Source organism: Trachypithecus francoisi, unplaced genomic scaffold (assembly GCF_009764315.1).
Source record: "Trachypithecus francoisi isolate TF-2019V2 unplaced genomic scaffold, Tfra_2.0 Lachesis_group0, whole genome shotgun sequence".
In the NCBI taxonomy this organism is placed as follows: Eukaryota; Metazoa; Chordata; class Mammalia; order Primates; family Cercopithecidae; genus Trachypithecus; species Trachypithecus francoisi.
This window is the reverse complement of record NW_022681453.1, coordinates 184,172,792-184,199,094: the sequence shown is the minus strand read 5'-3', so window position 1 is coordinate 184,199,094 and position 26,303 is coordinate 184,172,792. Positions and strand designations below refer to the sequence as shown.

The 26,303-nt window shown below is 37.0% G+C and overlaps 1 long non-coding RNA gene across 1 annotated transcript in view; it reads left to right on the top strand.

The window, feature by feature from the left end:
* Positions 1 to 2,668: 2,668 nt before the first annotated feature.
* LOC117084340 overlaps positions 2,669 to 26,303 on the top strand; it is a 520,722-nt gene continuing 497,087 nt past the window's right edge. Inside the window, exon 1 of the long non-coding RNA XR_004437407.1 lies at positions 2,669 to 2,820. This is a non-coding gene — a long non-coding RNA (uncharacterized LOC117084340). The remainder of the gene's footprint in view (positions 2,821 to 26,303) is intronic.

Below are 26,303 nucleotides of genomic sequence, written 5' to 3'. Positions count from 1 at the left end.
ACTCAAGAAGCAGAATGTACTTGCACTCAGGAGATATTCATTTATATAGCTATATGATGATTGTACAAGTCAAAGTTGAAAGAAAATAGAGACTTCAGAAAGCTATATAATTTTAGATGAAACAATTTTGACATGTTTGACTTAATCATAAACCCCTAGGAGTGTTGTAACACAGAATTTTTAATAAAACAAGGGGAAAAATGCCTTATAGTCTCCCCTGTTTGGATTAAGTCAGAAGTCAGGAAAGAATCTCTTGAGGTTGACTGCTACAAAACCATGGAATGGGTTCATAGAAGAGAAAGGTTCTCAATTGTGAAGCCTGTCAGAATCACCTGAGGAGTTAAAACCCATGTATACCTGCAGTTTCCCTCTTCCCTTTCCATAACCTGGGGTGAGGTTAGGAGGTAAGTGCTGGACAAACTAAGGAGAAAAACAACATTTACTAGGTTTTATTGTGTACCTATTATGCATTTCACCTCTATCATATTCATATTGCATAAGAAATATTTTCCCTGGGAGAAAGTATAGCTTGCTGGTCAAACAGACTTAGAAACCCAATGACCTAGGTTTATGTTCTGGTGCTCTCCCTTAGAAACTATGTGACTTGGATGAGTTCTTTATCCTTTACATATTTCAACTCCCCCTCTTTAAAATGGAGATAGTTTTCATCTGAGGTTTTGGGTGATGATGGGGATTAAAATGGAAGAATTTAGATAAAATATGTGGAACAGTATTTGGCACACGGTGACCACTGAGCAAGTGCTGGGAATCCCTCTTAGGAAATTTTATAAGAAAGAAAATGGGAGGTTTAGAAGATGAAGTGGCAGGTAGCTCAAGGTCATGCAGTGATGGAGATTTTAAAATGAGTCTAGCACACTTTTATGCTGGGGCTCATACAATCTAACTTCGAGGTGGGAGGCTGGATTCACTGTCTTTTCAAGATCATGAGAGACTTTTGATTCTGTCATTTACTTAGCATAGGAGAGCAGAACTCCACCGTCATTTTCAAATGAATTCCTTCTTGTGAATATGAAAATAAATAGTAAAATATAATGTGGCAATTATTTATGTGAAAATCATCTTATTTAATATTAATAGTGTTTTTCTTGGCTTCTTTGCTTCAATCTTATGACTGCACACAAAAGAAATATAAACATTTTACAAATTTTTTTGCTGTGTACATTGGAAGAGTCAGGGATTTTCAAGATCAGGGTGCAAAACCATATCTTGTGTTTATTTCATATTCCCTAGTAGTTCCCTTGTCCACTGCTCCTGAAGTTCAGGAAATATTGGTCACCATGATGGTCTACAACTGGTGTTGCGTAGTCTGTATCTTAGGGTTTCCTTGTTATCAATTCCTGACAAAATTGTCTAGAGATCACAGTTGTTCTACCCTAATATCCACACCTACCCCCAGCAAGATTATCCCTGGGCACAGGGCTTCTGGGATTTTCCCTGGGCTCTAAGTTCTAAATTACTTTCCAGCCAGATATATTTCCTGTCTGAAACTTTGCTTCTGATCTTAGCTTAACTTTGCTTCTGATCTTTCCTTGAAGACTGAGACCTCCCCTTGCTTGCTACCACCTCTTGCCCAGGACAGACATAAATTCCATTTCCTCCTTGCTTTATGCCCCACACTGTAAGCTAAGGCTGTCTCTTCCATATCAAAAATCAGTCTTAAATAACCGATTCCTGGACAGAGGTGAGCACTCACAGAATCTATTTGATTCAATTTGATCCATTTCAATTTAATTCAATACAGTTCAAGTACTCTGGGCATTTGCTCTAAGATTAGTCCTACATTCAGCACTATTTGTCCATTGACCAAATAGAGGATAAAAATGCATAATAAGGATAAAATATCACATATCAATATAAATATTCTGTCTTTCTGTTCCTCTCAATTTTAACTTTAAATAAACTCCCCTTATCTATTTTATTTCCCTACCCCTAGAACAAGCTCTCAGGCTTTTTAAGAGTCCTTGTCACATAAATGCAAGGATCTGGTTTGAGGTATCACCAGAGATCTGACAACTGCTTTGGAAACAGAGTAATAGCACGTTTTTCCCATGGGAGCCATGGGCAATTTGATTCATTTCACGTATTTGTGAGAGAGTGTGTGTGGATGGGGTGTTCGCCTCTAAAATGCAGCTGACAACGAGTATTTGCAAAAATTAAACTATCTCTATCAGTATGCATGAAATGTCATGTCAAATTTCACCTCTTAAACCTTGCTCCTGCTTTGTGGGCAGTAGATGTAAGAAGTGGCATATGCACACATCCATATCCATCTGCCCACACTCCCACGCTCACACATTTGGAATTTGCTCACAGGTTGCACACTGGTAAATACAAGACACATCTGCAAAATGTCTGCACTAGTGACATCTGATATTCTTGTGCCAGTCACTTCCCCAGAGACGAGATTTACATAGCAACAGACCCAGCAGGGTCCATTAAATTTCTCCTTATCCCTTCCTAGGGGCAGTGAGTGCCTATTAAGAAACCCCAATGGCTCTGTATGTTTTTCTGAGTCATCACTTGCTCTTTCAGCTGGCTGCCTCACCAGTACTCCCTCATGCTTGATCTCTCTCTCTCTCTCTCGGGACTGGTATGCATGGCCATGCAGTGTTAAACATCCCACACTCACACTAAGGTTGGTGTGACAGCTGGGGACCAGGCAGAGATCTGCAATGTGGTGGCACTCATTCACCTGTTGTTGGTAGTGAACTTCTGGCTGCCATTCAGTCAGCAGCTGTTAACTACTAAGATGCCAGGACAAAATGAAATGCAACGGAGAAGTCATGCCCCATCACAAAGGTATGGTCCTAGTCAAATACCTTATACTTAAACTGATATGATTTTGCATGTCCCCACCCAAATCTCATATTGAATTGTAGTTTCCCTAATCCCCATGTGTTATGGGAGGGACCCAGTGGGAGGTAATTAAATCATGGGGACAGTTACCTCCATGCTGCTGTTCTCATGATAGTGAGTGAGTTCTCATGAGATCTAATGATTTTTTAGGGGGATTTTCCCTCTTTGATTGGTACTTCTCTCTCCTGCTGCCATGTGAAGAAGGACATGTTTGCTTCCCCTTCTTCCATGATTGTAAGTTTTCTGAGGCTTCCCCAGCCATGGAGAACTGTGAGTTAATTAAATCTATTTCCTTTATAAATTGCTCACTCTTAGGCAGTTCTTTATTCCAGCATGAAAGTGGGCTAATACAGTAAATTGGCCCCACAGAGAGTGGAGTGCTACTACAAGGATACCCCAAAATGTGGAAATGACTTTGTAACTGGGTCACAGGCAGAGGTTGGAACAGTTTGGAGGGCTCAGAAAAAGGCAGGAAAATGTAGGAAAATTTGGAACTGATACAGGATTATTTTGCTCCTTAGTTCCACTAAATCTGGGTTCTTGTCTCGCAACCAGGAAAAATTAGACATGAGGACACATTTCTGGGAGAGGAGAGTGAAATTCATTAAGTGAAAGGGGAGCTCTCAGCAAAGAGAGGGTTCCTGCCAGCCAACTCCCACCTCACAGATTGAATACCAGGCTACCACACTGAGCTGAACTGAGGGGGTCAAGCTGAGAAGCTGAGGAGGCCAAGCTCTTCTCCTGCATAAGACATGGATTCCTAGTGGCCCCACCCCATTCCCACAGTGCATGTGGGCCTCCAGTTCATTGTGGGGATGCCCAGGCAAGCCCACTGTGCAGGTTTCTTTAGCTACACAAAAACATCTGGTGTAAACGCTTGTGGGGCAGGTCAGAGATTCTCTGGGGACCCTTCCTTGTCTGCCCCCTGCCTCTCCCAGAACTTCCTAGAGACTTGTTGAATGACTTTGACTAAAATGCTGATAGTGATATGGACAATGCATTCCAGGCTGAGATGGTCTCAGATGGAAATGAGAAACTAATTGGGAACTAATGTAAAGGTCACTCTTGCTGTACTTTAGCAAAAAGACTGGCAGCTTTTTGCCACTGCCGTAGAGATCTGTGAGACTTTGAACTTGAGAGATGATTTAGTATCTGGCAAAAGAAATTTCTAAGCAGCAAAGCATTTAAGAAATGACAGAGCATAAAAGTTTTGAAAATGTGCAGCCTGACAATGCAGTAGAAAATAAAACCCCATTTTCTGGGGAGGAATTCAAGCATGCTGCAGAAATTTGCGTAAGTATCAAGGAGCCAAATGCTAATTGACAAGATGACGGGGAAAATGTCTTCAGAGCATCTCAAAGACCTTCATGGCAGCCCCTCCCATCACAGGCCCAGAGGTCTAGGAGGGAAAAATAGTTTCCAGGACCAGGTCCAGGGGCTCCCTGCTGTGTGCAGCCTAGGGACTTGGTGCTTTGTTTCCCAGCAACTCCAGCCATGACTAAAAGGGGCCAAAGTACAACTCAGGCCGTGGCTTCAAAAGGTGTAAGCCCCAAGCCTTGGCAATTTCCATGTGGTGTTGAGCCTGTAGGTGCACAGAAGTCAAGAACTGAGGTTTGGGAGCCTCTGCCTAGATTTCAGAGGATGTATGGAAACTCCTGGATGTCCAGGCAGAGGTGTGCTGCAGGGGCAGAGCCCTCATAGAGAACCTCTGCTAGGGCAGTGCAGGAGGGAAATGGGGGTTGGAGTCCCCACACAGAGTCTGCACTGGGGCATGGCCTAGTGGAGCTGTGAAAAGAGGGTTACCATCTTTCAGACCCCAGAATGGTAGGTACATTGACAGCTTGCACCACATGCCTGGAAAAGCTGCAAACACTCAATGCCAACCTGTGAAAGCAGCCAGGAAGATGACTGTACTCTGCAAAACAACAGGACTGGAGCTGCCCCAGGTCTTGGGAACCCCCTCTTGCATCAGTGTTACCTGGATGTGAGATATGGAGTCGAAGGAGATCATTTTGGATCTTTAAGGTTTAATAACTGTCCTATTGGATTTTGAACTTGCATGGGGCCTATAGCCCCATTTTTTGACAATTTCTCCCATTCATAATGGGTTTATTTACCCAATTCCTCTATCCCCATTGTATCTAGGCAGTAACTAACATGGTTTTGATCTTACAGGTTCATAGGCAGAAGGGACTTGCCCTATCTCAAACGAGGCTTTGAACTTGGAGTTTTGAGTTAATGTTGGAATGAGTTAAGAATTTGGGGGACTGTTGGAAAGGCATGATTGTGTTTTGAAAAGTGAGGACATGAGATTTGAGATTTGAGAGGGGCCAGGGGCAGAATGATATGATTTGATTGTGTTACCACCCAAATCTCATCTGGAATTATAGTTCCCATAATCCTCACCTGTCATGGGAGGGACCTAGTGGGAGGTAATTAATTCATGGGTGCAGTTACCCCCATGCTGCTGTTCTCATGATAATGAGTGAGTCCTCACAAGATCTGGTGGTTTTATAGGAGACTGTTCCCCTTTTGATGGGCTCTTCTCTCTTTGCTGCCATGTGATGAAGGATGTGTTTACTTCTTTTTCCACCATGATTGTAAGTTTCCTGTGGCCTCCCAAGCCATGCAGAACTGTGAGTCAATTAAACTTCTTTCTTTTATAAATTACCCAGGATCAGACACTTCTTTATAGCAATATGAAAATGGACTAATACGTAAACCCTACCATTAAAACTCTTCCCTTGGAGAATCACTATTCACCTTAGCCTATTCATGACACTGATAATGTTTGCAATAAAAATCTGTTTAACTTTTTTTGACATGTGTCCTCCAAACATCTTGACTTTTGAACTCCCTACCTTCCACAGACAGTTCCCTAAGTATATACACATACATAAACACACATACATGCAGCACCCATTAACCAGAATTATGGGCAAATAATACTTGCATTTTCCTAGAGCTGGGTTTTCTTGATTACTTGAGAAGCATATGTTATAGTAGCTACAGCTCATGACCTAGCAGTGACCTTCAGCAAGTTTAAAAATAGTGACTATCTTAACAAGTTGTTGTAAAAGTTCAATATAACAAAAGAACTAGACACAACATCAGGTTCCTTGTAAGCAGGTAATGAATATTAATTATTGTTAATTTCCTATGTAGACTATGTTTTTGGAAGTCCTACATTATTCTTGTCAGTCACATTGTTTACTTTTTTCCCTTCATGGTTAATTTTAAATATTTCTCTTTTTAAAGCTTCTGCCAAAATGATGTTTCTTATTAGTGTTAAGTCTAGGATTTATTTTTTGTCAGCAGGGTAACCAATGCAGTGACCTTCTACAAACCAGTCATAGATACATCTTGCTCTGACTCCAGCTGAGCTAAGGCTGGGTCTAGAGCACTAGGACTCAGCTCCTGCAGTGTCACCTAAGTTCGTCTTTACTAAGCTTGCATGTTTTTGGGAAAATAAAGGAGGGGATATCTAAAGCTCTGGACAACCTTGAGAAGCTCAATTTTTGTCACCCTGAAGAAAGTATAAGAATAGAGATTTAATGGAGCTGCTGCTGCTGGGTCTGTTGCTCTTGCAAGTCTCTCCTCTGGGGAAGTGAAGGGCACAACAATATCGGATGTCAGATTTTAAGGGAAGGGAGTATCTTCATCTCCTCTCCTGAACCACTAACTGAGATTATCCATTGCTTGCTGCCAAAAGACAGACATAGATAAAAACAAAACTGAAAGTAAACAATAAAGCAAACAAAACATGCAAACACTGAAACCAAATCAAATCTTCTCGATTTAAACTGTGGGCTTAACATGCCTCCTGTTGTGTTTTGATATTTTTGGGGTCATAAAAAAGTAAAGAGGTTATTTTATTTCCAGGGCCTTATAAAGCCAGATGGTAGGGGCCTCATCTATATTTTGGATACTTCTGGTATCCTCCACTGATTTAAGCCAGATTTAGACTCACCTCATACTAGGTTAAAAAAAAAAAAAGTGTTCTAAACATATGAAAACAGAAGCAGAATGGCAAGGCCTGGACTGAGATGAAGCAAGTGGGGCATTTGCATTGTCTGAAAAATTTAAAAGGTGCCAAAAATCTTAGTAATTGAGGTAAACAATATTTTAAAGCAATATTTTAAAAAAAGAATGCAAAAAAACTGATGATGAACAAAATATCAAAATTTTAAATAAAGGCAAGATCAGCATTACTGAATATTTCTTTTACCTTAGACACTAAGATAGTTAGGCCAAGCACTGTGGGATGGAATTCAAATGTAGGAGTGATAGGAAAAAATTAGGTCAACAGTAAAATTAATTGACAATTTCCATCAGACTAATGTTTATCAAGCTGATAAAATTCTAAGAAGCTGTATCTGACAGCAAAAATAGTTACTGAGAAAAACGTATAAAGAAACATCTTCCTAATTGTCTTAGCAAGCAAGATCAACATACATACTTTTCCCAAAGCAAAAGGGGACAGTGGGGTAGGAGAAAGGAAGATGTCTTGGATACCTGTTGTTACTTTTCATGCGATCCTTTAAACTTCAAGATGTCCAGAATTATTTTTATTATTTTATTGCTAAGCAAATGGAACTTGGAGAGTAATTATCAAATTAAAACTTATATAGGAAAAGAGCAAGAATTTAGCTCTAGCATTTGCTCTAAAATCTTTGTTATTTTTCCTCCACTCTATTTTGTGTGTGCCTTGGCTTTTTTATTTATAAAGTAGTAATAGCACTAATTCTTACCATTTCTTTTTAGTGCATAGTGGTTGTATGGTTGTAAACTCACTTTAAGCTACAAATACACAACAGAAATATAAAGTTTGTTTATTTTTTAATTCATTACCTATTTTTTGAGTATCAGGAAGTCAACTATTTTTGATCTGAAATATTGCAGGGTTGGGGAATAAGGAAGCTGCCATTTTGATATTAAAGTTCACAGATTTGCAGGTCCTAAACACTTGAGTTCAGTAGTCTCAATTTTCCTTCTATCTCATGTTGGAAACAAAAATGTAGCTGCTTTATTTCTAGAATACACTACCTTGAATCCATTATGAAGGCAGATAAGACATTATCTAGGCAATTTTCCAAATTTTTGCTGTTTCTTTGCTCCTAAGAGATTTGGTCCACAGGTAAAGATAAATCATCATATCTTAGAAGTTTCCCCCACCATTTTTCCTTTATATTCCCCACTTTACCAATACAACAGAGTTTCTGCAGTAGGGTGACTGTCAATATTCCCTGGAGTGTCTCTTGAATGAGTAGTCAGACCTTACTCTAGATTTCATGGCAGCTGGAAATGGAATCTGTGTTTCAGATGATGAGCACTGGCTTTTCTGATTTGGTGATAAGTTCAAATTCATAGCAGGATTGTGAGGAATGCTGCTTCAGTTGCATAATTTGCTTATATTTAAATAACTTATCACAGCATATTTGAAGTACAGTCTTTTATAACAAGTATCTCTAGTAGGTAGTTTATTATTTATTAATCTAATGACTTAAAATTTCCTGATAAAAGATTTAGTGCAAGAGAATGTCTAGCATTGCCCAAATTATTACTAATTGGTTGCTAATAGCTGTTACACTGGCTATGTGTATAATTATGTAATATTATACTGATGGCCTCAGGTGAGCCACTCTTTGGGAATGGAAATATACTTGAGCAAGCAGAAACAAACTCAGAGTACTCAGACAGGTTCTTTTAAATATGTTTTCTCCCTTGACCCAAACTCTTTCAGTTGAAGAGGAGAGTTCCTATGAAGGTCTAACTTTTGATGTTGTTTTGAAAATGCATCTTCATAGGAAAAAGTATTGCAAACTAGGTAAATGGTTAAAAGTGTGGGCATCAACATCAGATAGCCTGGCTGTACATTTTCACTTCTTTACTTTCAAGAACATCTGTTGTAACTTTGGACAAGCAATTTTACCTCGGTGACACTTGCTTGCCTCACATAAAAAATACAGTTATGATATCTAACTAATAGTGTTGTTGTGAGAACAAATGAAATCATATATATGTGATGAAAAAATATTAATAAAGAAATGCTCAGAGATGTTGTCTCCCCACCCCAGTCTACCAGCGAGAATGCTTTCGTTGCTAAGCCAGCTTTCAAATCTTAGATTCCTTCTGTGTGATCTGTCCCTGCTAGAGAAACCTTTTGTGATGCAGAATAATCCAAAAGAGATTGAGCCTAAGACTCAGGAGGAAGACGGGAAGGACTTAAAGAAATGAAGTCAACAGATATAAAAGAAAAAAGAAGTAGGCAAGGAAGGAGAGTGTAGAATGGGAGTCTGGAGAATGTACAGATGCCAAGAGTTAAGAAAGTAACAAAAGCAGCTACCAGAAGTTTGTATTTGTTTTCTTTGAGGGACTGAAAAAAGAATTGGGCTTCTTATTTTATTTTATTTCATTTTCGACTGTTCTACTTTGAAACTTTGCATATGACCTTACTAAGGAACCTATTTAGTGCCCTTAATAACATATGATTAGACATGTAAAGCGAATATTATTGAACATGGCTCATAGGAAATCCAAAATAAACAAGAACTTTTATAGTAATACTAATAATATAATGATGATGGTTATATCTGGAGTAAAATTCCAGCAAAAGCTTCATTGAATAGGCATATCTTATTAACATATCATTACAGAGACTTGTATAATTGGAGCACTTAGAAAAAAATGAATATTTTGTCATCCCTTTCTTATGTGGATCACCTCAGAAAATATATTTCATTAGAAAAACTATTAGAGTAGCTTTCCATTCCTAATGAGATAAAAATTAGCATGAACTGCTGACCTCTCCCTTAAATGAACCCTGGAGAAATTAGAAAAATAAAGGAACGAGAGACATTTTGGGAAATGTGAGGCCATTACTGTGCCTTGGTTTATATGTGTGTGTAGATGTGTGTGAGTGTGTGTATGAATGTGTGTGTGTGTGTGTGGTGTGATGGCATGGTCTGCGGAGTTAAGGCAATTGAGGAACTAGACATTTAAGAGTCTATTTCTTGACCTCTTCTCACAGAAATTGCAATGGCCATGTTGTTGGTGTTGAGTGGACAACATAAAAACAGCACAGAAAAACTGCTAGGATGAGGGTTGATGAAAATATTCTTTAGTATTTACTTCCTTAGTACCTTTCCTCCAAATTTAGTGGGTAGTGAATTAGAATTATGAAAAATACCTCTTTACGATATTCTTTATTTTTCTCTAAAAATTTAAAGATGATCTTCTGACTGACAGAGTTGCATTTGAGAGTGGTAGAGAGAGGAACACACACTGTCGTTCTGTGGAGTCTTGGGCCTATTTCTTGCCCTCTATTAGGACGCGGACCAAGGCCAGATCTTTGACCTATTACATTGTATATTATCATGGAATTGGCACCCCAGACCAATATGACTAGACACCTGAAGCTTACAAATTCTTTACAAAAAAATAACTTTAAATGCATGGTGATTTAAATACAGCAAATATAATTTTAAAAGGGCAGATATTGGCAATGTGAAGTTAGGAAATTTTAAATTAATAGAAGTATAAGTATTTTGGTATCAAATACTTAGTATATAAAATAAAATGTTCAATAGATGATATAATTACCAGAGAGAACACCACTGAAACATGGATTGGTAAGGTGAAAGATGTGATGAAAGAATTACTTTAGAAGATAGCAGGACATTATAAAAAACAAACATAAAATGAAAGGTAGGAATTGTTGCAGTAGAAGTGCCATCAACTGATGTCTATGTTCCAGAGGAATCAAAAATGGAGGATTGGTGTCAGTGATTTGCTTACAACCAGTAAAACATGGCAAAAGTGGCACTTCTTGTATCTTCTGATGCTAAGTCAACAGAAGTCTTGCAGGTTCTATCTTAATCTCTTTGAATGCCTGTGCTCTAGATGTTCCCTCTCCAAAACCAGTTACCAAGTGAGAGAGATATTTCAAACCTCATTTAAGAGCTCTGGTCAGTTGTTCCAGTTGATCTCAACCTTTCAGCAATCTTCTTGTGGTAGTAGACTTATGAGTGAAGAAGACATCTTGGAAGCGGATCTCTCAGCCACAAATCTGTCAGCCTCTAGCTGTTGGTCACTGTCAGCTGATCTCATCAACCCAGTTAAGTCTCCAGACATTATGAAGTAGAGAAGAACCATCTTCACTGTATCCCTCTTGAATTCCTAACATATTGAATCTATGAGCATGAAATTTTGAATTGGTTGTCTTTGTTTGTGCTACTATGTTTTAGGACTATTTATTATGTTGTAGGTAACTGAAACATTTAATGTGTTCTTTATCAAGAGGTCCTTTTTACTGTAATGTAAAGAAACTCAAGTAGACCCAATTTACGTCTTTAATATATTCATTCATTCACTTGTTCTTCAAACATTTGTTAATCATCTATCATTTGTCAAGTGCTCTTCAAAGTGCTGAGGATACAATAGCATGTAACACAGACATGATAGCTGAACTCATAAAAATTACAGTTTTCTTCTGAATTCCTGGAGGAACAGAACTTGTACTCAAGTTAAAGCCATACATCCAGGCACAAAGAAACAAGTATTTATAGTTAATACAACATTGTGTGCCATATAGTCATAGATCAAGTAAATTAAATCATGAATCAAGGAATAAAATGTATGAATATTGAAATGCCTGTATACTAAAGCTTCTGTGAATATATACACACAAATATATTGCCTTCTTAAATATGTACATCATATACAATTAGTTAAATGTTCTATTTGAATAACAATAAAGGCTTTGATCAAGAGCAAATGATTCTATCTAGAATAGTACTAATGAAGATGATTTTTTGTTTCTCAAACAGCATGATCAAGATCAACCATGAAGAACTCTGGAAGAAAATTCTATAAAATTACTGAGATTCAAAGCATTCTGGAGCTGACATTAACCTTTGAGCTTGCTGACTCCAACCCCCTTATTTTACAGCTGGAGCAACTGAGCTCCAGCAGGCAGTGAACCAGATGGGTCATGGTATCAGCAGTGGTGCAGAGCAAGCTAAACTCTGCGAGGTCAGTTGAGGTCCTGTGTAACCCAGAGGGATCCTGGCATGAATTTTAAATTCTCTCCTCAATTCTGGCATCAGTTCTAGTATCCATATGTCTGTGCATACATAGAAGCTGAGGCAGAGAAACTCATGAGAATTGCCAAGGCCCTAGAATCCTGAAAACAGTTGCTAATATCCTGTTGCCATGACAACCCACTCAGGAAAGAGCCTAGGTGCCAGACTTAGTTTTGTTTTTTTTTTTTCTGGGTCCCAGAGGAGTACCAGAGTGAGTTGATAACTCTTTTATTGCTACCTGGAGAGAAGCCTTTCCTGCCCTGTGTATCTTCCAATAGCAGATCAACACTCCAGGGATGGTAACTGATGTAACTGTGCCTGGTTTCATTTCCTTTAGAGACAAAGGTCTCCGATGATTCTTGTGCCATGAAGAATAAGGGACTTGTACAAGCTAACATGTCTGTAAAAACATGTGATTTCTTTAGTCCCAACTACCTCCGCATTTATGAGGCTCCCTGCTTTATTTTCCCCTACTTGTTTTTCACCAGTGCATCTGCTCCTTCCTGCAGAGGAAATGTTTGTACCGTTCAAATGGTTGGACTATGAGTCACAGATTAAACAGGAGGGACTTTTCTGAATGATGCTGAGCAAGGCCTTAATTAAAAGGAAGGAAGAAATTCTGGTGAGTGGTAGCAAGGTTGGGTAGTTTAGAGCCATGCAAAGTGCCAGCCTCTCCCTAGGTAATCACTCGTCTTCTGGCATGAAATCATCCAAATTTAGGATACGTAAGATGCATAGGACCTGGAAATTCTCAGAACTGCATCATGATGCCTCCAGAACCTGTGTACCTGAATGTTGGCACAAAATAATGATTACTAACACTCACTTGCTTCCTATATGTCACACACTATTCTGAGCATTTTTATATTCTAACTCACTAAATCATCACAATAATTTAATAAAGTTGGTACTAGAGAAGTAAAGTGTCCCTTACAAGGACACCCAGCTAAATCAGTGGCAGTGCCAGCACATGAATTCAGGAAGCCTACACTCTGTCCCAATGTGTCACCCCACCTCTACTGATACATGACTGTGTGTCTGGCTGGTGCTAGATGGCATCACACGCCTTCATCATGACTTGTTGAATATGCCACTACTTTCACATTCTTCTGCTCTATCCAAAATGCATTTGGCCATTATCTCTTTCTTTTCATTTTCTACACTGCTGCCTTAGTTAAGATACTAATATTTATGTATTTATTTGTGGAGTCTTGCTCTGTCACCCAGGCTAGAGTACAGTGGCACAATCTCAGCTCATTGCAGCCTCTGCCTCCTGGTTCAAGTGATTCTCCTGCCTCAGCCTACCAAGTAGCTGGGATTACAGGGGCATGCCACCAGGCCTGGCTAATTTTTGTATTTTTAGTAGAGACAGGATTTCACCATGTTGGCAAGGCTGGTGTTGAACTCCTGACCTCAAGTGATCCTCACTCGTTGGCCTCCCCAAATGGTGGGATTACAGTTGTGAGCTACTGCACCTGGCCCTAATTCTTTCTTGACTGGGAAATTCAGCATCCACATATTATATTTCCCTGCTTCCCATATTGGTTTTGTTCAATTCATTCTCCACATTGCAGCCAGAGTGATTATTCTAAAATGTATCTAAGATCTTTTTCACCCTTATTTTAAAACCCTGCAATGATCTTCTTGTCTTCCGCTTGGTTCTCAAATCTTTAGCAGGCTATTCCTGTGTCTTAAGCACACTGCTGCCACAGTTAGGTTTTTCTCTATCGTCATTGTCTATTTGGTCTAGCTTAATTGTGACCTAATCCAAGACAGAGCTTATAATTTTATCATTTTCTCCACTCCCTAAAACACTTTTTTGCATATGGTAAATGTGAAATAAGACAAAGAAAGTTGAGTTAATAGTTACTGAATTAAGATGAATAGTTAGGCCTTGGTCTCCATATTAGGAAGCTGCCATGATATACTTCTGTTGTAGCTTACCCTATACATGAAATTACCATTATAAAGCATATATTTATCTCACAAAAAAATTAAAGAATATGAATCTGACAGACACAGTGTATACTACTCTGGAGAAAAAACTTTCTGAATCACAGAACAAATTGCTTTCAGTCTCAGTCCAGAAATCCTAGTCAGAGGTATGTTTTTGAAAATTATTATCTGCCTTTAAGTACCCAAAGCCATGCTACTTCTACTGGGTGAACATTGCTCTAATTGCTTTTAGTGCGCATGATCCATTAATGTCATATGTCATAATACACCTTATTAGAGAACATTGTTTTGTAGTCTCAGTAATAATCAGCCATATTTGTCGATCATGCACAGTGTTGAGAACCATGTATTAGAAAGTTTAGTGCAAAATGCACAGGAAATGCCCCAGTGTCCTGAGGAGAATTTCTTCAGTTCAGTTGATGGTACTTTCTTCCATCTAGCCATGTAATCTACCAACCTTGGGTCTGTCTTCCTCTCTCTCAGCTTCCACATTCAATAGGTATTGTTGAATCCATCCCCTCCCCTACTCCACTGCTACTACTTCTGCCCTAGGCTTTGTCATCTCCTAGTGGAAACTGGATTATCTTCCTTATTAGTTTCCCTGTCTCCTGTCTTTCTTCTTCAAAATGCCTTCATAGTATTTTATCAAGAAAGCAAAGCTTATCATGTCATTTCCTTATTTAAAACTCTCTGGATACTCTTCATAATCCAAGTTCAGGCTAGCATTTAAAATCTCATATTATTTGGCTAACAGTTAAATTTACTGGGTGTCAGGCACTATTCTAAGTGCTTTAGTTCTCTTGTTGGCTTCTAAGGGTCTCCATGTCTCCCCAGGAGACACTCCTATGAGGGAAGTGCTATTTTATCACTGCCTTACTTTCAACTTCAAAAACTTTGTATTCTCACTACATGTTGTATGTATGTGAGGTACCTTGTACTTCAAGAGATTTTGTGCATGTTATTTTCTCTGCTTGATATGACTTCCATTTCCTTCCCATCTCATTGTCTTAACTGGTTGCTCATCCTTTAAAGCTAGTTACAGGCATATCAAAAATTACAGGCTCCAAAAAAGAATGTTTTAACCTCATCCATGATGCCAGGCAAGGAGCCCATGTTCTATGTTTCCATAACACCTTATATAAAATCTGAACATGCTATCTGTCATGAAGAACTCCTATTGTCTTTTTATGGACATATAATTGATCTAAGTCCCTAAAGACAGGAGCTATGCTTGATTCTGTATCGATCTTTGAATCCTACTTACTTCCAGTGGATGTTCAATAAACACCTATTAAATAGAATAAGTACTTCCCTGCATATTCATGCAAAACAATATTTATATATTCTTTTATGACTAACCATTAGTATGAGTGATCATTGGGATTATAAAATGTGCTTTACTATTTTCTAATGTGTTCTTTCCCATCCTGAGTCTCAATATGCTTTATCTATCAGAAATATTTTATAATTATTATAATAAATATTCAGAAAACAATGAAACATTTATGATAAAATATTACATTATAAGTACCACTTCGGGTATCAAAGAGAAGGAGAGGAAACCAGAATTATTGTGAGAAAAAAGAGAGTTGAGATCTTTGATATATTATTCCAAGGCAACAGAAGTTAAGAAGGGTGACAACAGTGAACTCACAGAGGCAACTGACATCTCAGTGCGACAGTTTCATATTTCTAATAAAATTATGATGTTAGATATAGATATACTGTGGAAACAACAAGGGAAGAAAGAATAAGAAACCTGGAAAAAAGAAAGAGAAAATTGGATATAATCTGAGCACTGGTGATAGCTGAAAACACGAACAGTAAGCTAATTGAGGGACAGAGTTTTAAGAAAGAAACTAAAGAGCGCGAAATAATACCTGGTTAGTGAGCCGGCTAGAAAGGGGATCAGCAAAGGCAAAGTGTTTATTTGTTGGCAAAAGCTCCAGGGACAAGTCAGCTCTTTATTGAGTTTGAACATAAGGAGAAGTACCCAAGAATGTAAGACTTTCATCACATTTGTTTCATCTGTCACTTTATTTACTCTCTCTTGAGAATTTAAATGGAGAGAGATCTGAGTGAATTTGAAATTTGTTATTTTATAATGTTAAGTCCAAAGCTTCTAAATAGTTTTGAGAAATCATAAGGTCTGTTAGAGATTTATTTAGCACATTTTAAAATGTGCCTGTTCCTTACATTTGAAGTCCCCGTTCTGTTTTCTACACATTACCAGCTACATTCGACCTTCAAATAGAAGAAGACAATTATGACTGACACTAACAGTGGTTAAGAGATTTCTACATGACAAGAAATAATGCTGAACCTTTTATACAGATGACCTTATCTAGTCCCCCAACTGTATCAGTGAGGACTTATTTAATCAGAAAACTATGTATTGAGCACCTATTATGTGCAGACACTCTTTAGCTGCTGAGAATACACAATGAGCAAAATAGATTCCAGTTCTTGACCACATGAAGCTTATATTCTCATGAGGGAAGATAGATCATGAGCAAAATAAATTAGTATAATATAACATATAGTATATTAGAATATTGGCAAAAATAATGAGGGGAAATAGGATTGAAAGTTCTTGGGGCAATGTTTCATTTCAAGTAGAATGATCAGAGAAGGCCTCGCTAACAAGATGACTTTATTAGAGGTTTTGATGGTGAGGATGTATGTGGGAAGAAAATTGATAGCAGATGGAATAGCAAGAACAAAAGCTCTTCTAATTTAGGCTTTGAAAAGCAGTATGGAAATCAATGTGTCGTAGTGTGATCTATACTTTCTAGAGTAGGGACAGTATGAAGAAATAAAGTCGGAGACAAAAAAGGGAGAGAAGGTGAGCCAGGGAGCTGAGAAGTATTGTGGGGGGGAGACTTAGAGGGCCTTAGAAGAAATTGTTCCTTTCCCCCGAGTGAGACAGGAAGGCTTTGACAGGTTCTGAGCAAAGATATGACCTGATCTGAGTGATATTATAGCAGGATCAGCACAGGAAACAAGTGGTACCCAGGGAAGAAGCAGGCAGGAGTTGGAAGAAGTGATATGTTTCTGGAACAACATGTGTCAGTTGTGATATGAATATGAACTTCCTGCTAATGGATATGTAATTTTGAGGCCAGTATGCTTGTAATATCCTATGCCCTGGCACCACTGATTATAATGGACTCCACTTGTTGCAAATAGACCATCTCACACTAAATTCTCTTTTATTATTTTTTCATTAGACAACCGCAATAAAATTACTTCCATTGCCTCTGTTACATTTTTTTATGATGTCAAACCAATGTCTTACATTATTAAAGAACTTAAAATACAAAAGGTTCATTCTATGGACAGATCTTCAATTGCTATTTATTACTGCAAAGGAAAGTACATCATTATTACTGGTAATGTAATATAGTCATAAGCCTGAGGTGACTTTGGTCAAGTTGACATTAAAATATGCCCCACTAATGTCAGTCAGATTTGCTTACTGATACGTTAACACTTAAATATTGTTACTGTGAATATTCACTTGGCATCAAAATAATCACAAATGCCAATCAAACACAGTCATTGAAGTTATGAGATAATCTCTGCTAATTTGTTGATCAAACAAATGATCCAGTATATGCTTTTATATCTTAGTAGATGAAATTCCATCTATAATACAAAATTAAATAATAATCTCAGTTAATAATAATATAATAAATATCTCAATGGTCCTTTTAATAATAAAAAAAAAGTCATTGCTTTTTACCTCTCAAAAAGAGGTTGGCATATTAGTCATCTATTACTGCAGTGATGCTAGGTAAAAAACTACCTTCCAAATCCAAACTTAAAGTATTAAAAAAAAAAAAAAAAAAGAAAAAGAAATAGCCCCCCTTCATTCCTGGAGCTGTTGCAGCTGTGAGTCTACTGATGAAGACAAGACTTAGCAAGCTTGTCTGTTCTTTGAATTGCAGGCCTTTGAGTTAGCTGGGTGAGAAAGACACTGTTCCATGTGTCTTCATCTTTCTTGAACCAGTGGAATAGGCAGGGCACATTCTTCTGAGAGCAATGGCAGAAGTACAGAAGAGCCTGGACAACCTAAAAAGTATATTTCCAGCAGGCATGTGCCACAGCTGGCTATATTTACTTGTAAGACCTGATTGCTAAATTTTCAGCATTTTCTGAGGTGGTTGTTACATACAGCCGTTATTAAAATTTAAATTACATAAAGGTATAGATAAATACATTATATTTAAAAAGAAAATAATAAACATTAAAAACCTACCACTTCCTAATTACTTTTCTACATTATTTTAATCTAGGATCTTGAGGTCATTTATGTCTAGTATTGTAGCAGGACAAGCGGCAGACAAAACTCCTCAGACACCGAGTTACAGAAGGAAGGGGTTTATTCAGCCAGGGGCATTGGCAAGACTTCAGTCTCAAGAGCCGAGCTCCCCGAGTGAGCAATTCCTGTCCCTTTTAAGGGCTCACAACTCTAAGGGGGTGCACGTGAGAAGGTCGTGATTGCTTGAGCAACCAGGGGGTACGTGACTGGGGGCTGCATGCACTGGTAATTAGATCGGAATAAAACGAGATACAGATTTTCACAGTGCGTTTCTATACAATGTCTGTAATCTACAGATAACAGAACCGATTAGGTCAGGGGTCGATCTTTAACTACCAGGCCCAGGGTGCGGCGCCGGACTGTCTGCCTGTGGATTTCATTTCTGCCTTTTAGTTTTTACTTCTTTCTTTGGAGGCAGAAATTGGGCATAAGACAGCATGAGGGGTGGTCTCCTCCCTTAGTATGTCTATACAGTAGAGATACTATAACATGATATGTTACTGTGACTCTCTTTCCAGCTCCACATTCACTAATGTCTCATTGGTAACATGAAGTTGGCCATGGTGAAAGTATTTATACCATGAATATCATCAAATATGAGAAATCAGGAACTTCCTCATCTTGTTTAACTGATTCTCAAACCAGGCTCTTTAATAATTGGAGAGTCGGTTGTTACACATTTTTAAGCACACCATTCATTTTGAGCCTTTGCTCATATCAGTTCTCCAAATATCCTATTGATCAAAATCAAGCAATGATGAAATACACTCTACCTTTAGTAAAAGACACTGCAATATCACAAGACAAGGTGAGTCTATAGGGAGGCCTGAAGAACTGAAGCAAATAATTCAATCTACTATAGTTGGGAAAAGATACAAAAGGCATATAAATAGAGAAATCAATGTTTTATGTATGTGAATGAATGAGTATACATGACTCTGATTTGTCTCAAAAGGCATTTTTTTTCATTATTTCTAACATTTCTCAAAGGAAAGCAAATATTTAAAAGTGGCAATTTGAATTACAAAATAGATTATCGTCTATTTGTATTTATGAAGTGTTCATTAATTATGATGGTAGACAATTCAAACAGGCTAGAACGAGTTTCTTGGTCATAATTCCAAAGTTCTAACAAGCACAATTTATAGTAAAAATTTATTCCATTTTGAATCTATCATATTATCCCTAAACCATGATTTTTTTAAAGTACTAAAAAGCTGACATGGGCTATATGAAAGAACATTAAAATTTAACATTAAGAATGTTGGTTAATAGTCTTTCTTTCCTTATGTGCGGATTTGTCTGCACTCCCAGCTGTACTGAAAATGTTTTCTGAACAAAGGGAGGAGGAGGACATCTTAAAGAATGCAGTGGAAGTCAAGGAAAACCATAATTTACATTTCAGAATATAAATGCCCCACGGAGGCCTTCTTCCCCTGCTGCCTGGAACTTTGATTGGCATTTCAATAGAATTCTACCAAATTGGAGGCTGGTCCCAGGAAACCCAACCTCATGGTTACCAATGACTGTAATTTCAGGCATCTGATCTGAGCACATAATATTTATGAGAACAGGATATTTAAAAAGTCAAGACAACTATGAAAGCCAATGAGAGTCAGAAAACCAACGCAAGAAGGAGAATAAGGACATGGCTAGTAAGGATTTGTGGGTGCTTCCTTCTGAAAAACAGATGTATTTCTAGTTAAAGTTAATTCTGCTTTTCTAATTGTTGATAAACTGGCAAACAGCAATTTGTATATTTGTGTGTGCTTGTGTGTGTGTGTGTGTGTGTATCATATATTTTTTCACTCTCATTCAAAAAACCCATCTTCTCCAGAAAGGATTTTCTACTATAATCTTTTAAAATTGAAAGCACTATAAAAATTGGATTACTTTGGATATAAAATTTCTAGAATTCTTGAGTATAAAATTTTATTTTGGACGTTAAATTGTAAAACCTGGCCTCCTCTCTTAAAATCAGGGAAAAATAGGAAAAAGAAATTGAGGTCTCTCAAAGTAATTATCAACTTCTCCCTCTCTAAATATAATAAAATTCTAAACCACCTTTTTTCTGTTTTCGTCAATTTTCAAAGCTTGTAGCTGGAAAATGAAAATCATACTTTATCTATTCTATTAGCTTATAACCTTTCCATCCAATCAAACTTCCATTCTGGTCCAAAACTGTCCTTTCTTCCTTCTTACATTTTTTTTTTCCCCTCCCTCCCTCCTCCCTCCCTCCCTCCCTCCCTCCCTCCCTCCCTCCCTTCCTTCCTTCCTTCCTTCCTTCCTTCCTCATTTCCTGCTTCTTCTTATTTTTTTCCTGCTTCCTTTCCTTTTCCTTCTATTTGGCTCCTGATCATTTTTATGAAGATAAAGTAATGTGTGGTTTTATAAATGTGGATATATACAGGAAGATATAAGAAATTGCAAGAATATAGCTGCTGATATAAGAGAAGTCCAGTGTGCATGGTGAGAAAAAGAAATCTAACATTTCCCCCCACGAGACTAGACAATTGTATTAATAGACAAATGTATTTGAATCTGTTCTGATCTCAATAATTTAAAGTATAAAATTTATCACATAGACCATTTCCAGTTATTTATGAGTTTTTCTCTATTGAGATTCTAACATTTACTCAGTTTTTCTCATGCCAATATTACATAGGACTAATTATTATAGCTTTAGTATAATTCTTTTTTTCCTTGCAGGTACAAATATTCTATCATTATAATATTCTAAACATTTTCTTGAGTTTTCCTTTACTTTTTTGGCAGATAAATGTTATAATATCCATGCCAAAAATCTTTAAACATTATTTTAGGATTTAAATCATAATTAATTTGGCAGAATTGATATGTTTACAATTTTGCATTTTACCAGTTCATAATGTATATGTAAAATTTCATTTCAATCTTATTTTATGTCTCTTCAGTAAGTAAAGTTTCACAGTGGTTTTCTCTTGTGGCTTTCATCAAATTATGGAGTTTCTCTCCTGTTCTCACAGTAAAAACTAACTTACCAAATGAAAAATTTAAAAAACCACCAATTATATTCTCATCAGATCTCAGATGATCATATCCCCACTTTTTCTAAAAACACTTTATTTTGTTATTGTAGGAAATTACACTAGGGCTGTGATTCTTACTCAGAATTTCTGCTAGAGCGATTAGAAAAGAGAAATTATCATTCTGCTAGAGTTGCTAAACTAATAGGATAGTGGTCTAGAAATGTTAGCTACCATTTGCCAACATATCCAAGACAATATTTCAGGGAAAAGACCACACAATATAGATGATAATTTAAAGCTGAAGAGACAAAGATTGAGGACATAATTTGTAGAACTTGAACTAATTCATGCCTAAACTTAATCTACCTAGTGGACTTTTCAAGATGGTGATTCAAAAATCTCCTTTTATTTTTTTAAGTGGTTGCCAACTGCCACTGAAAGAGACATGCATATAGTGTTTTGTGTTCAATTTTTAGATATTTAAAAATAATCATTACAAAGATAAAACAGGAACAGATAATTTCCACTTTGCAAGAGCATAGACACAAAACTCATAGGGATGATTTACATTAATACTGTTGCAGTTTGCTTAGTATTTTTTTTTCTGGTTACTTCTGCTACATTTTATGTCACTGGGGATGGTCTTTTAAACTTTCAGTGAGTAGGTACTTGATAATTCTACTTTTCATGTCTGTTTATTAATTTTTTGCATCATGATCGGGGCATGACCCCTTTGATTACTGCTCTTTGTAATTTGTGAAGTTTTATTCTGCATCTTAACATGATATCATATCACATGCCTTTAATTTCTTAAGCACATTGGTAGCAACTAATAGGTCATATTTATTGGATTCACAGATTCTTTCCTTTCTTCATCCCTTCTTTGTTCCTTCCACACTTACTATAAAGTAAGCCTTCAAAAAGTTGAAATTTTCTCTACCTATGTGTGGTATTTTCTTTTCTTACCTACCAACTTCTGAGAGAAGAATGTTAAATGTCTCTATTATTATTATTCTTACTACAGTTTTTGCTTTTTCAATACAAAATATACGTTGCTAGGAACTTGAATATTAAGATGAAATATTTCTCATTGTATCCTTTATCCTACTTACCTCAAATCAATTATTTTCTAATGTTACTATTGCCTCGGTCTTTTCTGTTTATCATTTCCTAGGTGTAGTTTTCTTTGTGTGTGTGTGTGTGTGTGTGTGTGTGTGTGTGCGTGTGCACGCACGCATGCCCGCTGTGTTACAAAATCATGCCTGAGTACAAAATCCATTAAAATGCAAAAGAGACAAAATAATGTTAATGAAACAGGATGAAAAGCTCACCGATATAATTTCACATTCTTTATTACAACTAATATTTAAGAAATGACCACTTTTTCTTCTTTGTGTTCTTCTTTTTTATTTTTTAAAAGATCTCGCTTTGTTGCCTAGGTTAGAGCGTAGTAGCCTAATCATAACTTACTGCAAACTCAAACTCCTGGGCTAAGCAATCCTCCTGTCTCAGTCTCCTGAACAGCTGTGACTACAGTTGTACGTCATCACACCTGGCTACAAAATAACCACTTTTGAAAATTTGTTAGAGTATCAAAAAAGAATATTCATATTTACCTAAGAAGGCTGAAAATCCCCCTCCTTTTACATTACATATATGTGTATAATGAGCTAAATGGTGTGTCCCCCCAAACTTACACATTTAAATCTTAACCTCCAATGTGATGGTATCAGGAATTGAGGGCATTTGGGAGGTGATTAGATCATGAGAATGAAACTGTAGCAAATGGTATTAGTGCTTTATAAAAGAGACCCCAGCCAGGCGCCATGGCTCACGCCTGCAATCCCACCACTTTGGGAGGCCAAGGCAGGAAGATCACAAGGTCAGGAGTTCAAGACCAGCTTGGCCAATATGGTGAAACCCCATCTCTACTAAAAATACAAACATTAGCCAGGCGTGGTGGTGTGTGCCTGTAGTCCCAGCTACTCAAGAGGCTGAAGCAGGAAAATCGCTTGAACCCAAGAAGCTGAGGTTACGATGAGCCGAGATGGTGCCACTGCACTCCAGCCTGGGTGATAGAGTGAGACTCCATCTCAAATAATAATAATGATAATAATAATATAAAGAAATAAATAAAAGAGACCCCAGAGAACTCCCTCATCCCTGCCACCATGTGAGTTAATTGTGAGAAGATGGTTATATACGAGGAAGTAGAAACTTACCAGACAACTAGCTAGCTGATGCCTTGATCTCGGATTTTCCAGTTTCCAGTAAAATGAAAAATAAATTTCTATTATTTACAAGCCACTCAGTGTACGGAATTTCATCATAGCAGCCTGAACAAAGTAAGACAATGTGTGAGACTACTTTTTTTCAGCTTACTTCAACTAAAATTGTGTCATTAACAGATTGAATGCAAAAGCAGATAATGAGAAACCAGTTATCTTTTATTACACCAGGAATTAGAGAATTTACAAAAGGCAAACCTAAACTCTCTTCTCACTAAATTCATTTTGGTTTACAGAAATACAGCTTTTAATGTGTAATTTCTGTTAAAACGTAATAGATTTATTAAAGCTGTTTAAACTTAATTGTTAAATAAATATTTCCAAAATTGTTCAGTTTTAATTTTGAATTCATGAAATATTAATGGATATAACCCATATGAGCAAAAGACCTTTGGAGTTCTCAGTAATTTTTAAAAGTATAAAAGGATTCTGAGAACAAAAATGTGAAAACCTTTGTTTTGGTAAAATTTCCCTTATTTTATGTATTTATTGTGAGTATTTTCTTCCAGTTTATGATGTTTTCATTTCCCAATGCTATTAATAAACGAATATTTAAAAATTAATAAAGCCTAAGAAACATATATACTTTTTGTTAGTACTTTGTTTATCTTCTTCTAGAAATTTTGCCTGTTCCCCAGAGTCAAGAGAGTCATGATCTATCTGAAATTCAGTGTTGTATATTATGTGAAGGAGGGGTTGAAGTTCATTTTAATTACATGGTTATCCAACACACAGTTATTCTAGCACCATTTGTTAGAAAGACTGTTGAATCCATTAAATTTCCTTGGTGCCTATGTAAAAAAAAAAATCAGGTGAATATTGATTTTATAATACTGTAAATATTTACAGTAGTATAAATATTAAAATACTGTAGTTTTATTATAAATATTGAAATGTTGATTGATAGCTATAAAAATCATATTGATTTGGGGTTACTGTGAATCTATAAATCAGTTTGGCAGTTTAACGATATTGAGTCTTCATGAAGATGAACAGTAATTCAGGCTTTCATTTTCTGCTGTGATGTTCCACAGTTTTTGTTGTAAAAGTCTTCAGTATTTTTGTTACATATATTGCATTTCATAAAATATTTTTGTTTGTTCGCAATTTCTCTGATTTCTTTCAGCAGTGTTGTGTAATTCTCATTGTAGAGATTTTTCACCCCCTCGGTTAGCTGTAATCCTAGGTATTTTATTCTTTTGGTGGCTGTTTTGAATGGGATTGCATTATTCATTTGGCTCTCAGTTTGTAGGTCATCAGTGTATAGAAATGCAACTGATTTTGGTACATTGATTTTGTATCCTGAAACTTCTTTTCATATTTGGATGCCCTTATTTCTTTCTCTGGCTGATGCTCTGGCTAGGACTTCTGGTACTATCTTGAATAAGATTGGTAAGAGTGTACATCTTTGTCTTGTTCTAGTTCTCAAGTGGAATACTCCAGCTTTTGCCCATTCAATGTGATCATGTTGGCTATAGGTTTGTCTTAGATGGCTCTTGTTATTTTGAGGTATGTTCCTTTGATGACTAATTTGTTTAGAGTTTTTAACATAAAGAGATGTTGAATTTTATTGAAAGGCTTTTATGCATCTGTTGAGATGATCACATGGTTTTTGTTTTTAATTCTGTTTATGTGGTGAATTACATTTATTGATTTGCATGTGTTGAAACAACCTTGCATCCCAGGAATAAAGCCTATTTGATCATGATGAATTAAGTTTTTGATGCACTGCTAAATTGGATTTCCTAGTATTTTGTTGAGAAATGTTGTGTCTATATTCAGCAGGAATATTGGCTTGATGTTTTCTTTTTTTGTTGTGTCTGTGCTACAATTTATTATCAGAATGGTGCTGATTTGTATAACAAATTAGGGAGGAGTGCCTACTCCTCAATTCTTTTTTTTTTTTTTTTTTTTTTTTTTTTTAGGGCTAAACCAGAGAATATATATATATTTTATTATGCTTTAAGTTCTAGGGTACATGTGCATAACGTGCAGGTTTGTTACATATGTTATTACATATGTATACTTGTGCCATGTTGGTGTGCTGCACCCATCAACTCGTCAGCACCCATCAATTCATCATTTATATCAGGTATAACTCCCAATGCAATCCCTCACCCCTCCCCCCTCCCCATGATAGGCCCCGGTGTGTGATGTTCCCCTTCCCGAGTCCAAGTGATCTCATTGTTCAGTTCCCACCTATGAGTGAGAACATGCGGTGTTTGGTTTTCTCTTCTTGTGATAGTTTGCTAAGAATGATGGTTTCCAGCTGCATCCATGTCCCTACAAAGGATGCAAACTCATCCCTTTTTATGGCTGCATAATATTCCATGGTGTATATGTGCCACATTTTCTTAATCCAGTCTGTCATAGATGGACATTTGGGTTGATTCCAAGTCTTTGCTATTGTGAATAGTGCCACAATAAACATACGTGTGCATGTGTCTTTGTAGTAGAGTAATTTATAATCCTTTGGGTATATACCCAGTAGTGGGATGGCTGGGTCATATTGTACATCTAGTTTTAGATCCTTGAGGAATCGCCATACTGTTTTCCATAATGGTTAAACTAGTTTACAATCCCACCAACTGTGTACAAGGGTTCCTATTTCTCCACATCCTCTCCAGCACCTGTTGTTGCCTGACTTTTTAATGATCGCCATTCTAACTGGTGTGAGATGGTATCTCATTGTAGTTTTGATTTGCATTTCTCTGATGGCCAGTGATGATGAGCATTTTTTCATGTGTCTGTTGGCTGTATGAATGTC